The sequence below is a fragment of the Pteropus medius genome, unplaced genomic scaffold (assembly GCF_902729225.1).
Source record: "Pteropus medius unplaced genomic scaffold, Ma_sr-lr_union100, whole genome shotgun sequence".
In the NCBI taxonomy this organism is placed as follows: domain Eukaryota; kingdom Metazoa; phylum Chordata; class Mammalia; order Chiroptera; family Pteropodidae; genus Pteropus; species Pteropus medius.
In genome coordinates, this window is record NW_024349802.1 from 11606939 (window position 1) to 11619288 (window position 12350).

Genomic DNA, 12350 nt, shown 5'->3' on the forward strand with positions numbered 1-12350 from the left:
CTGTGGGTACTCTTTTGCACTTCACTTTTTAAAAAAAATTTAATTTTATTGCAGTATAATTTATACATAATAAAACATACCTTTTAAAATTATACAGTTCAATGAATTTTGACAACTGTTTGCACCTGCGTAACCACTACTATCATAAAAATATAGAGCATTTCTATAACCTTGAAAAGTTCCCTCGTGCCCCTTCACAATCAATTCCCTACATACCCGGCCCTAGGCAACCGCAGATCTGCTTCCTGTCACTATAAATTAGTTTTGCCTCTTCTGGAATTTCATCTAAATGGAATCCTTCAATACATGCTCTTTTGTGTCTGCCTTCTTTCACTCAACATATTTTTGAAATTCATTCACATTGTTGCATGTATTAGTAGTTTGTTCCTTTTTATTACTGAGCAGTATTGCATTGTATGGATATATCACAATTTGTTTATCCATTCACCTGTTGATGGACATTTGGTTTATTCCCAGTTTGATGTTATTCTTAATCAAAGTTATATCAACATTTATGTACAAATCTTTTGTGAGCGTAGTCTTTTAGTTCTTGGATAAATACCTAAAAGCACAATTGCGATATAACATGGGGAGTGTATATTTAGCTTTATAAGAAGCTGCAAAACTATTTTTAAAGTGGTAATATCGTTTTATATTTCCATCAACAGTGTATGAGAGTTTCACGTGCTCCACATCCTCACTAATGCTTCTTGGTGCCAAACTTTAACATTCTAGCCCTTCTAGTGAGTGTGTAGTACTGTCTCATTGTGGCTTTAATTTGTGTTTTCTTGTTAACTGAAGATATTGAACATCTTTCCATGTGCTGATTGGCTATTTGCATATCTTCTTGAAGTCTGTTAAAATCTTTTGTTCATCTTCAACTGAGTTGTCTTCTTAAAATTGAATTACAAGAATTTTTAAAAATTTATTTGTGTGTGAGTTCTTTGTCACGTACATGTTTTGTGGATATTATGACTTGTCTTAAAGACTGACTTGACTGTTTACTTTCTTAGTAGTATCTTTTGGAGAGCAGAAGTTGTAATTTTGCTGAAGCCTAATTTATTCATTTTTCTTTAATAATTTGTATTTCTTATGTCCTATTAAAGAAAGCCTATTGCAAAGTTCTGGTAATTTTCTCCTATATTTTCTTCTAGAAGTTTTATAGTTTTACCATTTACAATTTGGTATATGATTCATTTTGAGTTGATACTTGTGAGCGAAAGTTTGTATTTTTTCCAAAGGGATATACCACTGTCCCTTGGGGAAAACTCGCTGAGATTATCCTTCCCCAATAAATAACCTCAGCACCTTCCTCTGTTAATATGGTAAATTACACAGATTGATTTTTAAATGTCTAATCAACTTTGCATTTTTAGAATATACCCAACTTAGTCATCATATTCTAGTGTTTTCTATATTGCTGGATTCAATATGCTAATAATATATAAAAGATTTTGGCATATATGTTTATGAAGACTATTAGTATGTAGTTTACTTTTCTTATATAATTTCTTAATCTCATGTTGTTGTTAGGGTAACAGCTTGGCTCCATTGATTTTTCTCTATTATTTGTCTATTTCATTAATTTCCACTCTTATTTTTTTTTATTTCCGTCCTTCTACCTATTTTGGATTTCATTTACTCTAACTTCTTTTTTAAATTTGTTTATTTTAATTAGTTTCAAGTATATTCTTTCTAACTTCTTAAGGTTGTAGCTTAGGTCACTGAATTTATACCTTTCTCTTTTTTTCTAGTGTAAGTATTTAAATAAATTTCACTTTGAGCTTTAGCTGCATCCAACTTATTTTAGATGTTATGTTTCATAAAAGTTCAATTAAAAATGTTTTCTAGTATACCTTGCAATTTCTTCTTTGACCCATGTATTATTTAAAAGTTATTGTTTAATTTCCAAATATTGAAAATTACCTAAATATCCTTTTGTCATTCATTTCTAAGTTTATTTTATTATGATCCAAGGACATACTTTGTATGGTTTCTATACTTTTCAATTTTTTAAGAGAAGTAAGTCTTTATTTCCTTGTTTCACAAATAAAGCTGGCTGTGCTTAAAATTGTTAAACTTTGTTTTGTGGCACAGGATATAGTCTACCTTGATGAATGTTCTTTACACACCTGACAACAATGTGGATTGTTGTCTTATCATTTTCAACTAGGTCAAGTTGCTTGATAGTGTTGTTCAGGCCTTCTGTACCTTACTGATTCTTTGTCTATTCATTCTATTAGTCACTGGCAGAGGAAAGTTGAAATCTCTAACTAAAAATATAAATTTTTCTTTCTCCTTTCAGATACATAAGTTTTTGTGCTATATATTGTTTCGTATATTAAGCTCTATTATTAAGTATGTATGCTTTTTCTACTTTTTATTTTAAAATCATTATAGGTTCACAGGAACTTACAAAAACAATCATAGAAGTCCCAATAATAACATCTTACATTACTATATTTATAATATAAAAACCAGGAAATTAACATTGATACAATCTATAGACCTTATTCAAATTTCAAGTTTTCACATGCACTCACTTGTGTGTGTGAATAGTTCTATGCAACTTTATCATCTGCATAGATTTGTGTAACCACCACCACAATCAAATACATTTCCATCACTACAAAGAACTACCTCATATTGCCCTAACCCCTGGCGACCACTAATCTCTTCACCATTCTTTTAACTTTGTTATTTTGAAAATGTTATATAAATGGTACAATATAGTACATAACATTTTGAGGTTGGCTTTTTTTTACTCAGCATAATGCCCTTGAGATCTATCAAAGTCGTTGTAGGTATCAAGAGTTTGTTTCTTTTTATTGCCCAGTAGTATCCTATTATATAGATATACCACAGTTAGATTAGCCCCTCACCTCTTGGAAGATATCTGGGTTGTTTCCAGTTTGGGGCTATTATAAATAAAGCAGTTGTGAAAATTATGTAGAAGTTTTTGTGACATAAGTTTACATTTCTCTGGCAAATATGCCTACAAGTGCAATTGCTGAATCAAACGGTAAGTGTATGTTTAGTTTTATAAAAAACTACCAAACTATTTTCCAGAGGACTGTACCATTTTGCATTCCTAACAGCAATTTATGAGAGATAATTTTCCATATTCTCACCAGCATTTGGTATTGTCACTATTTTTTATTTTAGCTGTTCTAATAGGTATGATATCTCATTGTGTTTTTAATTTGCATTTCCATAATGGCTAATAATATTGAACATCTTTTCATATGCTTATTTGCCGTCACTTCTTTAGTCAAAAGTCTGTTTTTGTGTTTTCCCCATTTTCTAATTGGATTTTTTTTTATTACTGTTGAATTTTGAGAGTTCTTTATGTATTCTAGATGAGAGTCCTTTGTCAGATATATGGTTTGGAAATACTGTCTTCCAGTCGATAGCTTGTCTTTTCTTCCTCTTAACAAGACCTTCCCTAAAACAAAAGTTTTTAATTTCAATGAAGTACAATTTATCAATTTATTTTATAAATCTGTTTTTGGTATCATATCTAAGAATAGTTCATATACCCTAAGTCCCAAAGACTTCTGTCATGTGTTTTCTTCTAAAAGTTTTATTGTTTTAAGTTTTATATTGGTATCTATAATCCATTTTGAGTTAATTTTTGTATAAGGCATGAGGTTTAGGTTGAGAGTCAATTTTTTATCTATGAATGATCAATCAGTGGCTTCAGTACCATTGATTGTTTGTTGGAAAGACTACACTTCCTCCATTGAATCCCTTTTGCACCTTTGTCAAAAATCAGTTGGTCATAAAAAGTTGAGGGAGGGATATGCTGGGGATTCGAGGAAGAGGCTTTATTATTCCTTAGGAAATAGAAGTATACAAAATTGGTGGCAGCCATGTTAAGACCATAAGAGCAGGGGCAGCCTGAGCGTGAAGTTACACCATGAAGAATACCATTGTGTGTTAAATAGAGAGGAAAGAAATCAGGTCCGTGATGATCTACTTATGCCTCTGGATCAAACTAATCATGACACGAGCTTACTTCTGGACTTCAGATATGTGAGCCAAAAAATCTTCATGGCTTAAAAAAAACCCACACATACAATTTGCCATACTCGTGTGGGTCTATTTATGGGTTCTCTATTCTGTTTCTCTTCCAATACCACAGTATCTTGATTACCATAACTATATTGTAGATCTTAAAATTGGTTAGAGTAATTCCTTCCACTTTATTCTGTTTTTTTTTTCAATATTGTTTTAGCTATTCTATGGCCTGTGTCTTTACATATAACTTTTAAAATAAACATCTATATTACAAAAAAAATCTCGCTCATATTTTGATAGGAATCATGTTAAACCTGGAGATCAAAATGAGGAGAATTGACATCTTTACTATGTTGACTGACTCTTCCAATCTGTGAATACTTTATGTCTTCCTCTCCATTTATTTAAGATAGTCTTTGATTTCTTTCATTAGCATTCTGTAAGTTTCAACCTACCAATTCTGTCCATATTTTAGTAGCGTTATATCTAAAAATTTCATTTCTTGAGCGATTGTAAATGGTATTGGGTTTTTTATTTTAATTTCCACATACTCATTGATAGTATATAGAAATACTATGTAGATTTTTACATGTTAATCTTGTATCCTGTGACCTTGCTGAAATTATGTATTCATTCTAGGAGTTTTCTTGCCGATCCCTTGGGATTTTCTATGTAGGCAGTCATGTCATCTGCAAATAGAGACAGTGTTACTTCTTCCTTAAACTGTGCATGTCTTTTGTTTCCTTTTGTAGCCTTATTACACTGACTAGAACTTCTAGAATTATGTTAAATAAGAATAGTAAGAGTGGACACCTTTGCTTTGTTCTTGATCTTAGGGGGAAATTTTAGTCTTTCACTATTAAGTTTTATGTTTATTGTAAGTTTGTATGGATGCTCTTTATTTAGTTGAGGAAGATATCCTCTATTCCTAGTTTCTGAGACATTTTTTTTTTTTTAAATCATGAATGAGTGTGGAATTCTGTCACATGGTTTTTCATCTCTGTCTTTGGTTGAACTTACCAATATTACATTTAATATAGTGTTGATATGATTATGTCTACCATCTTGCTCTGTTTTACCCTTATTTCAGTTTTTTATTTTCCATCTTTTCCTACTTTCTTCTTCGAGATTCAGTATTGTTTAGTATCCCATTTGTCTCTAATATTAATTTATTAGCTATCCTCTTTAATTTTTTAAGTGAATGTTCTAAGGTTTACACTATGCACCTTTAACTTATCACCATAAATATAAATCAAATAAATTATAGCACTTCACATGTAACGGCAGTATCATTTAACAATATACTTCTATTTCCTTCCTCTGTTTTTTTGTGCTGCTGTTATTATACATATTACTTCTGCAAATATTTTAAGCCGCATAATATGTTATTATTTTTGCTTCAACTAATCAATCATATTTTAAGGAAATTAAAAAGTGAGAAGAAAAGTCTTTCATATATAACCTATATTTTTATTTTTTTCTGTCACTAATTTCTTTACATAGATCCAAGTTTCCATCTAGTGTCATTTGCCTTCAAACTCGAGCACCCCCTTTAATGTTTCTTACAGTACAGATCTGCTGGTTGCAAATTTTCTTGGTTTTTGTTTGTCTGAAAAAAAAATCTTTATTTTACTTTCACTTTTGAAAGATACTTTTGCTAGATATAAAATTCTAGGCTGACTTTTTTCTTTCATCACTGTAGAGATATTGTTCCTCTATCTTCTGCCTTGCATTATTTCTGAAGAGAAGTCTATAATCTTTCTTACCTTTGTTCCCCCATATTTAATGTTTCTTTTCCTTTAACTGCTTCTAAATTTTTTCCTTTATTGATGATTTTCAGAAATTTATGATGGACCTTGGTGTGTTTTTCTTTATGTTTATCCTACTAGGTATTCATTGAACTTCTCGATTCTGTAGGTCTATAATTTTTCTTTAGATTTAGGAAGTTTGGGGCTATATATATATTCAAATATTATTTATTACACCCAATTATGGAACTCCAATTTTGCTTATGTTAGACCACTTGATATTTTTCCACAGGTTGCTGCATCTCTGTTCATTTTTTTTTCAATCTTTTTTCTCTGTGTATTTTAATTTGGATAGTTTCTACTGCTATGTCTTCAAATTTAGTGATCTTTTCTTGGTGTCTAGTCTGCTGCTAATCCCATCTAGTGAATTTTTCATTTCATATATTGTATTTTTCATCTCTGGAAATTGTTTTATTTCATTCTTTAATTTCTCTCCATTTCTATCATTATCTTCATGTTTTCCTTCAAATCCTTGAGAGTATTTACACTAGTTGTTTTAAAGTCCTTGTCTGCTAATTTTACTGCATCTATAATTTCTAGTGCTGATTTTTTTCCTGGTTTTAGGTCACAATTTGCTGCTTATGTTCATGTCTAGTAGTGTTTTTATTGGATGGCAGATATTGTAAGTGCTACATTGTTGCGTGTTTGGATTTTGTTGTCTTTCTTTTAAAGTATTGAAGGGTTTTTTTGTTTTTTGTTTTTTTTGTAAGGCAGTTATTTGCAGATCAGATCGATCTTTTCAAGGCTTGTTTTTAAGCTTTAATAGGGCAGGTCTATAGAAGCCTTTGCCTTGGACTAATTTTGCCCTACTGCTAAGTTGTGACTTTTTTATTTCTCTGAGTGTTCAGCAGAGTCTCTGTGTTCTGGCTGAATGGAATTCAAATATTTCCCATCCCTATGAGTTCCAGGAATTCTTCAGCTAATAGCTCCCTTGACAGTTGTTCTTTGCCCAGCTTCAAAAGCATGTCAGTCTATGTATGCTCAGATTATCATTTAGCCAAAGACTCAAGAGGTTCCTTATCCAGATTTCTGGAGTTCTTTGTGTAGCTCCATTCTCTCTGGCATTCTGTCCCACAAATTTTAGCCACCTTAGTCTCCCCAGATTGCCTCCAGGCAAAAAACCAGAGACCTAGGACTCACTGCATCTGCTTCCTTTCTCTCAGTCTTGCACTCCTTTTGAGCCAATGTCTGAAAGCATTTTCCACATATTTTCACCATTCTTCTAGTTGTTTATAGTAATGTGGCTAGTTCTACTATGTCATAGTTCCACCACTATGGTCGAAAGCAAAAGTTTTCACTTTACTTTTTGTGCTAACAATATACTCTGGAAATCTTCTATATAAATTTATAGATATCTTCATTGTTTTTTTAAATATATAGTTTCATAAAACTCCATTATATTTGTACATATAGTCTAGTCAACCAATCTACAGTTTGTCTCCAATCTTCTTTGCAATTACAAATAATACTATAATGAATAGTCTGGTACATATTTTTTTTCATAATTTTTGTGGTGTATATTTACTGTTAATCCCTAAAGGTGTGATTGCTAGTTCATAAGGTAAATGCATATGTAATTTTGTCAGATATAACTATTTCTCTATTTATTGGTGTACCATATTTTGCATTCCTACTAATAGATGAGAATGCTTATTTTCCAAAAGCCTCATCTACAGAGTGTGCTGTCAAGCTTTTAAATTTTTGCCAATCTGGGCAGTAAAAAAAAAATTTCAAAATAGTTTTAATTAGAATTTCTCTCATCATTGATTGAAGATCAATACCTTTTTATATGTTTAAAAGTCATTTATCTCTTTTTTAGAATTGTTCATGTCTTGTGTTCATTTTTCTATTAGATTTTTAAGTGTTTTGTCCTAAGATTTTTAAAAGTTATATATATACATAGAGATATTATTTCTTTGTCCAAGGTACAAGATGCAAATTTTTTTGCATTTCATTTGCCTTTCACCTTTGTTTATAGTATGTTTTTTGCAGTGCAACTTTCCCCCCACCCCCACCGCCCCTTTTTAAAGTAATCAAATTAATCTGTCTTTTCTTGTATTGCATTTAAGCTTGGAGTCTTAGAAACCCAACACTGAGGTTATAGAAAAATTCATCGATTTTCTTCTAGAACTTGTATAGTTTTTGGTTTTTACATTTAAATTCTTAATATATATGGACTTTATTCTTGTGTGTGCTGAGGGATAGAACTAATTTTATCTTTTTTTCCTAAATGGCTACCAGTTGTCCCAATACCACTTATTAAAAGCCCCCAGTGATTTGAAATAGCATCTTCATCATGTACTAAACTTCTATATTGCCAGAAGGTTTTAATGATCAGAAAGCCACATCTCTTTCTCGCTCAAAGTTATCATTATATATTGAGGTAAATTACTTCATCTAGAAAAAGTAAACAAATAATTCAGCCATACAAAGTTATCCATTTGGTGCGAATAATTTAGATAACAATAAGATGCTGGGGATTAAATGAACAAATTCTATATCTCTAAGAAGAATTTAGGTATCTTGGGAGATTTTCATGTGGACAAATTTAGTAATCTTTTGCAGGTAGTTTCCTGGCATATTTAAGCTTTGTGATATAATAAGCAATAAGAGAGTACTAATATGATGAAGACTAGAAGAGAATAGTGCTCAAGTGGAAGAAGTAAACATCTCTCTTTTTCTTAAACTTTTGACTTCTTAAATCACTGATCATAGTTCCAAAATATTTTGATGAGATAATTTCTTCTTGTTCTAAGAGTAGATAGAATGGAAGTCTTAGAAATATCTATTCGTAAGATTCATAGACATCTTTTCAAATCAAAGTATACAGAACATTTTTTTTTTTTGCACAAATAAACTTCAGATAAATATAGGGCTAAACCACTCAGCTTCTTCACCAAATCCTTGAATCACTCACCTCTCTAAATTGTGATACACGTTTGATTGATCTGTTGGTTATCTGTTTTTATGCCATTTCTCAAATGAGCCCTTAATTTGATCTTAGGATGTTGCTCAAAGAGATAAATTTGATTGACTTGAAATATTTTAGATGGTATTTAGGATTTTAAGGGGATAATAATATGTTTTTCCTTGAATTCAGTAATTAAACAGTATCATGAGTAGGCTTTTCTGATATCGCTGACCTTTTGGGAATAAGTAGTATTAGGTAATTACCTAATACTAAAAAATAATATTGAGTAACATTTTTGGAGAGCTTTCTCTGTACCAGGCAAGGCCAGTATCATGGGCATGTGATCTGTGCAGGTACATTGGCCTTCATTCTTAGAAGGGCCCTCATTTGGGTTAATGCTGTATTGTCACCACTTTGAAATTTTTAATAATTTTTAAACAAAGAGGCCCCTATTTTCATTTTGCATTGGCCCCACAAATTATGTAGCCAGTCCTAGTACCAAGCACTATGTTTATAAGGAGAGTCTATCACGTAATTTATATTTTTAAGAAATCCCTCAAGCTTCTGCATGTGAAATGGAGTTTAGGGAAAGCAAAAGAGAAAATAAGAAGACCATAAAAGATATTATAATAGTATTTAAATTGTTTTTGACCAAAGTGGTGGCTGTAGAGAGGGAAGGTAATTGAGAGTTTCACATATATTTTGGAGATAGTGAGCATTTTGCCATGAATTGGTAATGCGTAGACTGTGGGGATATAGAAAAAGACGCTAAAAATGACTTGGGGATTTTTGACAGGATAGAAGTGCCTGTTATCCAATGAGAAAGGTTGGAGAAAGAAGAGATTTGAGGGTGTAGTTTCATTATGCTAATGAAAGAAACCAGATACGAAAGGCTAAATATTTTATAATTCCCTTATAGTGAAATTTCTAGAAAAGGCAAAACTACATAGAAGGCAGATCAGTGGTTATCTGAGGCTAGGGGTAGGAGCAAGGACTGACTCCATACAGGCATGAGTGCACTTTTTGGGGCCATAGGAATATTCTAAAACTGGATTGTGGTGTTGGTTACATAATTGTATAAATTTATTAAAAATCATTGATTGTCTAGGTGAACTCTATGGTAAGTATGAAACTGTTCAAAGATTAAAATAAGAGATTGAGATTCCCATGGTTATGTCAAGGAGTACTATTATCATTCTCATTTTATGGATCAAGAAAATAGGAGTTAAAAAATAACAGCTTTATGGTTACGTAGCAAGTAAGTGTAATATCCAGTACTGGAACTCAAATCTTTTGAACACTAGGGCCTCCTCCCTCTTGCCCACTATAATATATTTACTTTCTATTTTAAAATTATGTTTGTTGCATCTCATTGGTCAGAGGCTCTCTTAAAATCATAAAACAGTGAGAAAAAAAAGATAGAAACCAGAAAATTATTTTGATTCTATACACTGGTGCTTCCATTTCCCCTGGATATAAGTGACATAGCAAGTTATGCCATTTATGTTTTTCTCCAGTGTGAATTGTACTACCTCACTTTACTTGGTTCTTTGGCGAACTATATTTTCTCTTTCAAATAATGAGGTTAAGAAATAGTTTCATTAGGCCCGCTGGTAGCTTGAAAGAGTGACTATATCTTTTAAAAAATGCTTACTCCTAGGAAAATAGATGCACATAAATGAATATATATATAATCCTTTGTGCATTTTATGATTACTAAGCTGTTAACATGAAGATTGGTATATTAATAAGCATTAAGTATAGGGAGATGTTGGTCAAAGGGTACACATGTTCAGTTATAAGATGAATAAGTTCTGGGAATCTAATGTACAGCAGGTGACTATAGTTAACAGTACTGTAGTGTATACTTGACATTTGCTGAGAGAATAGATTTTAAATGTTCTCCACATGGAGTACTTTTACACACACACACACACACACACACACCGCGACAGCCAGGTGAGTTGATGGATGTGTTAACTATATCGTGATAGTCATTTCACAATATATACATACAGTAAATTATCATGTTGTATACCTTAAATTTATACAATTTTATTTGTCAATTATACTTAAAGATGGAGGGGAGCATTAAGTACCTCCTGTACTAGACACTAGGGATACTAGTGGTCATCAAAATAGGCATGGTCTCTGCCCTCCTGCAGCTTTTTTTTTTTAGTGGGAGAGGCAAACATGCTTACACAAAAAATAATTATAAAATTTTTACTTGTTCTAGGTTTAACTAAGGAAAATATAAGGTGCTCTGAGAGAATATAACAAAGGATCCTGGTTTTAACTGGGGCCTAATAGAAGACCTCTGTTAGGAAATACATTTAAACTGAGACCTGAAAGATTTGTAAACATTAACAAAGCAAAGGAAAGCTTTCCAAAGAGAGGAACAGCCTATGTGAAGGCCCTGGGGCACGAAGAGCTTGGCTGATGACCACACTGAATTCAGCATTATAAAATATTGAGAGAAGACATGAGAACTTGGATACTATGCAAAGGATTTGGTATTTTATTTCAAGAGCAGTGAAATGCTACTGAGGAGATTTGGGCTGGAAAATTGTATGATCCAATTAAAGTGTCAAGATCATTCTAGCTTCTATAAAGAATGGATCCAAGAGGGTTCTGCTGGCTTATAAAGAGATCTTTGGAAAACTATGAGTCTTATCATGAATGAGAAAACTACCTCAACTTATCAAAGCTAATTTTCAAAAGACATATTGTCAATTAAGTGATGATGAATGGAAAAAAATGATTGATAAATCAGTATATCTCTGAATAATCCACTAGATCAGTGCTTCTCAAACTTTATTGTGAATTCAAAACACCCAGGTATTTTGTTAAATGAAAATTCTGGTTTGATGGGTCCAGAGTAGGGCATTTCTGCTTTTCTAACAAGCTCCCAGGTGATGCCCATGCCACTGGTCCTTAGCTCACACTTCGAGTAGCAAGCGACTGGGCTATATTCTAAATTCTAAATATAGTCTATAGATATGTTCTGTCGTTTAATGCCTATTAGCCTTCTGTGGTCTGGCCAATTGTCAAACTTTAGTATTTAAAACTGGGGGTTTTAAAAAGGTGAATTAAAATATTGAGGACATGAGGAAGCCAGTCATATATGGCTTTTCATCTTTTCAATAAATAGCCTGTATATATTTGTTTCCTATCTACCTATCTAACCTGTCTGCCTTTCTCCCTGCCTCAGGGTTCAGTTACACTTAAGAAAGAACTATAGGCGATCAATGTAATGTCCAAGACAGTTATACAGAAATAGTATGTGAAGCTCTGAAACTTTACTTCTAGTGTCTAGTGGGGTGATTTACATTATTAATTATGACTTTCTCTGTGCCAGGCATTTTACCCACCTTATTCATTTTATGGATAGAAACCCAGGAACACTTAGAGGATAGTTTCTTGTCCAAGAATGTACAACTCAGCTCTGACTTATTCCATATCTGACTCTTATTCATTATCCTAATCATTGCTAGTTTATGTGTTTAGTGACTGCAAGCCTAAATACAGAAAACTCGAGGCTCTTTATTCTTTGAGTAAAGGCTTTGGATTTTTCTAATACTTTATGGAGCTTTGCAGTCCTATCTCAATTA

The 12350-nt window shown here is 32.2% G+C and overlaps 1 protein-coding gene across 1 annotated transcript in view; it reads left to right on the forward strand.

Annotated features, from left to right (window-relative positions):
* Nucleotides 1–12350, forward strand: part of LOC120581195 (protocadherin gamma-A3-like) — a 142910-nt gene that overhangs the window by 98373 nt on the left and 32187 nt on the right. The gene's annotated exons all lie outside the window — the stretch shown is intronic.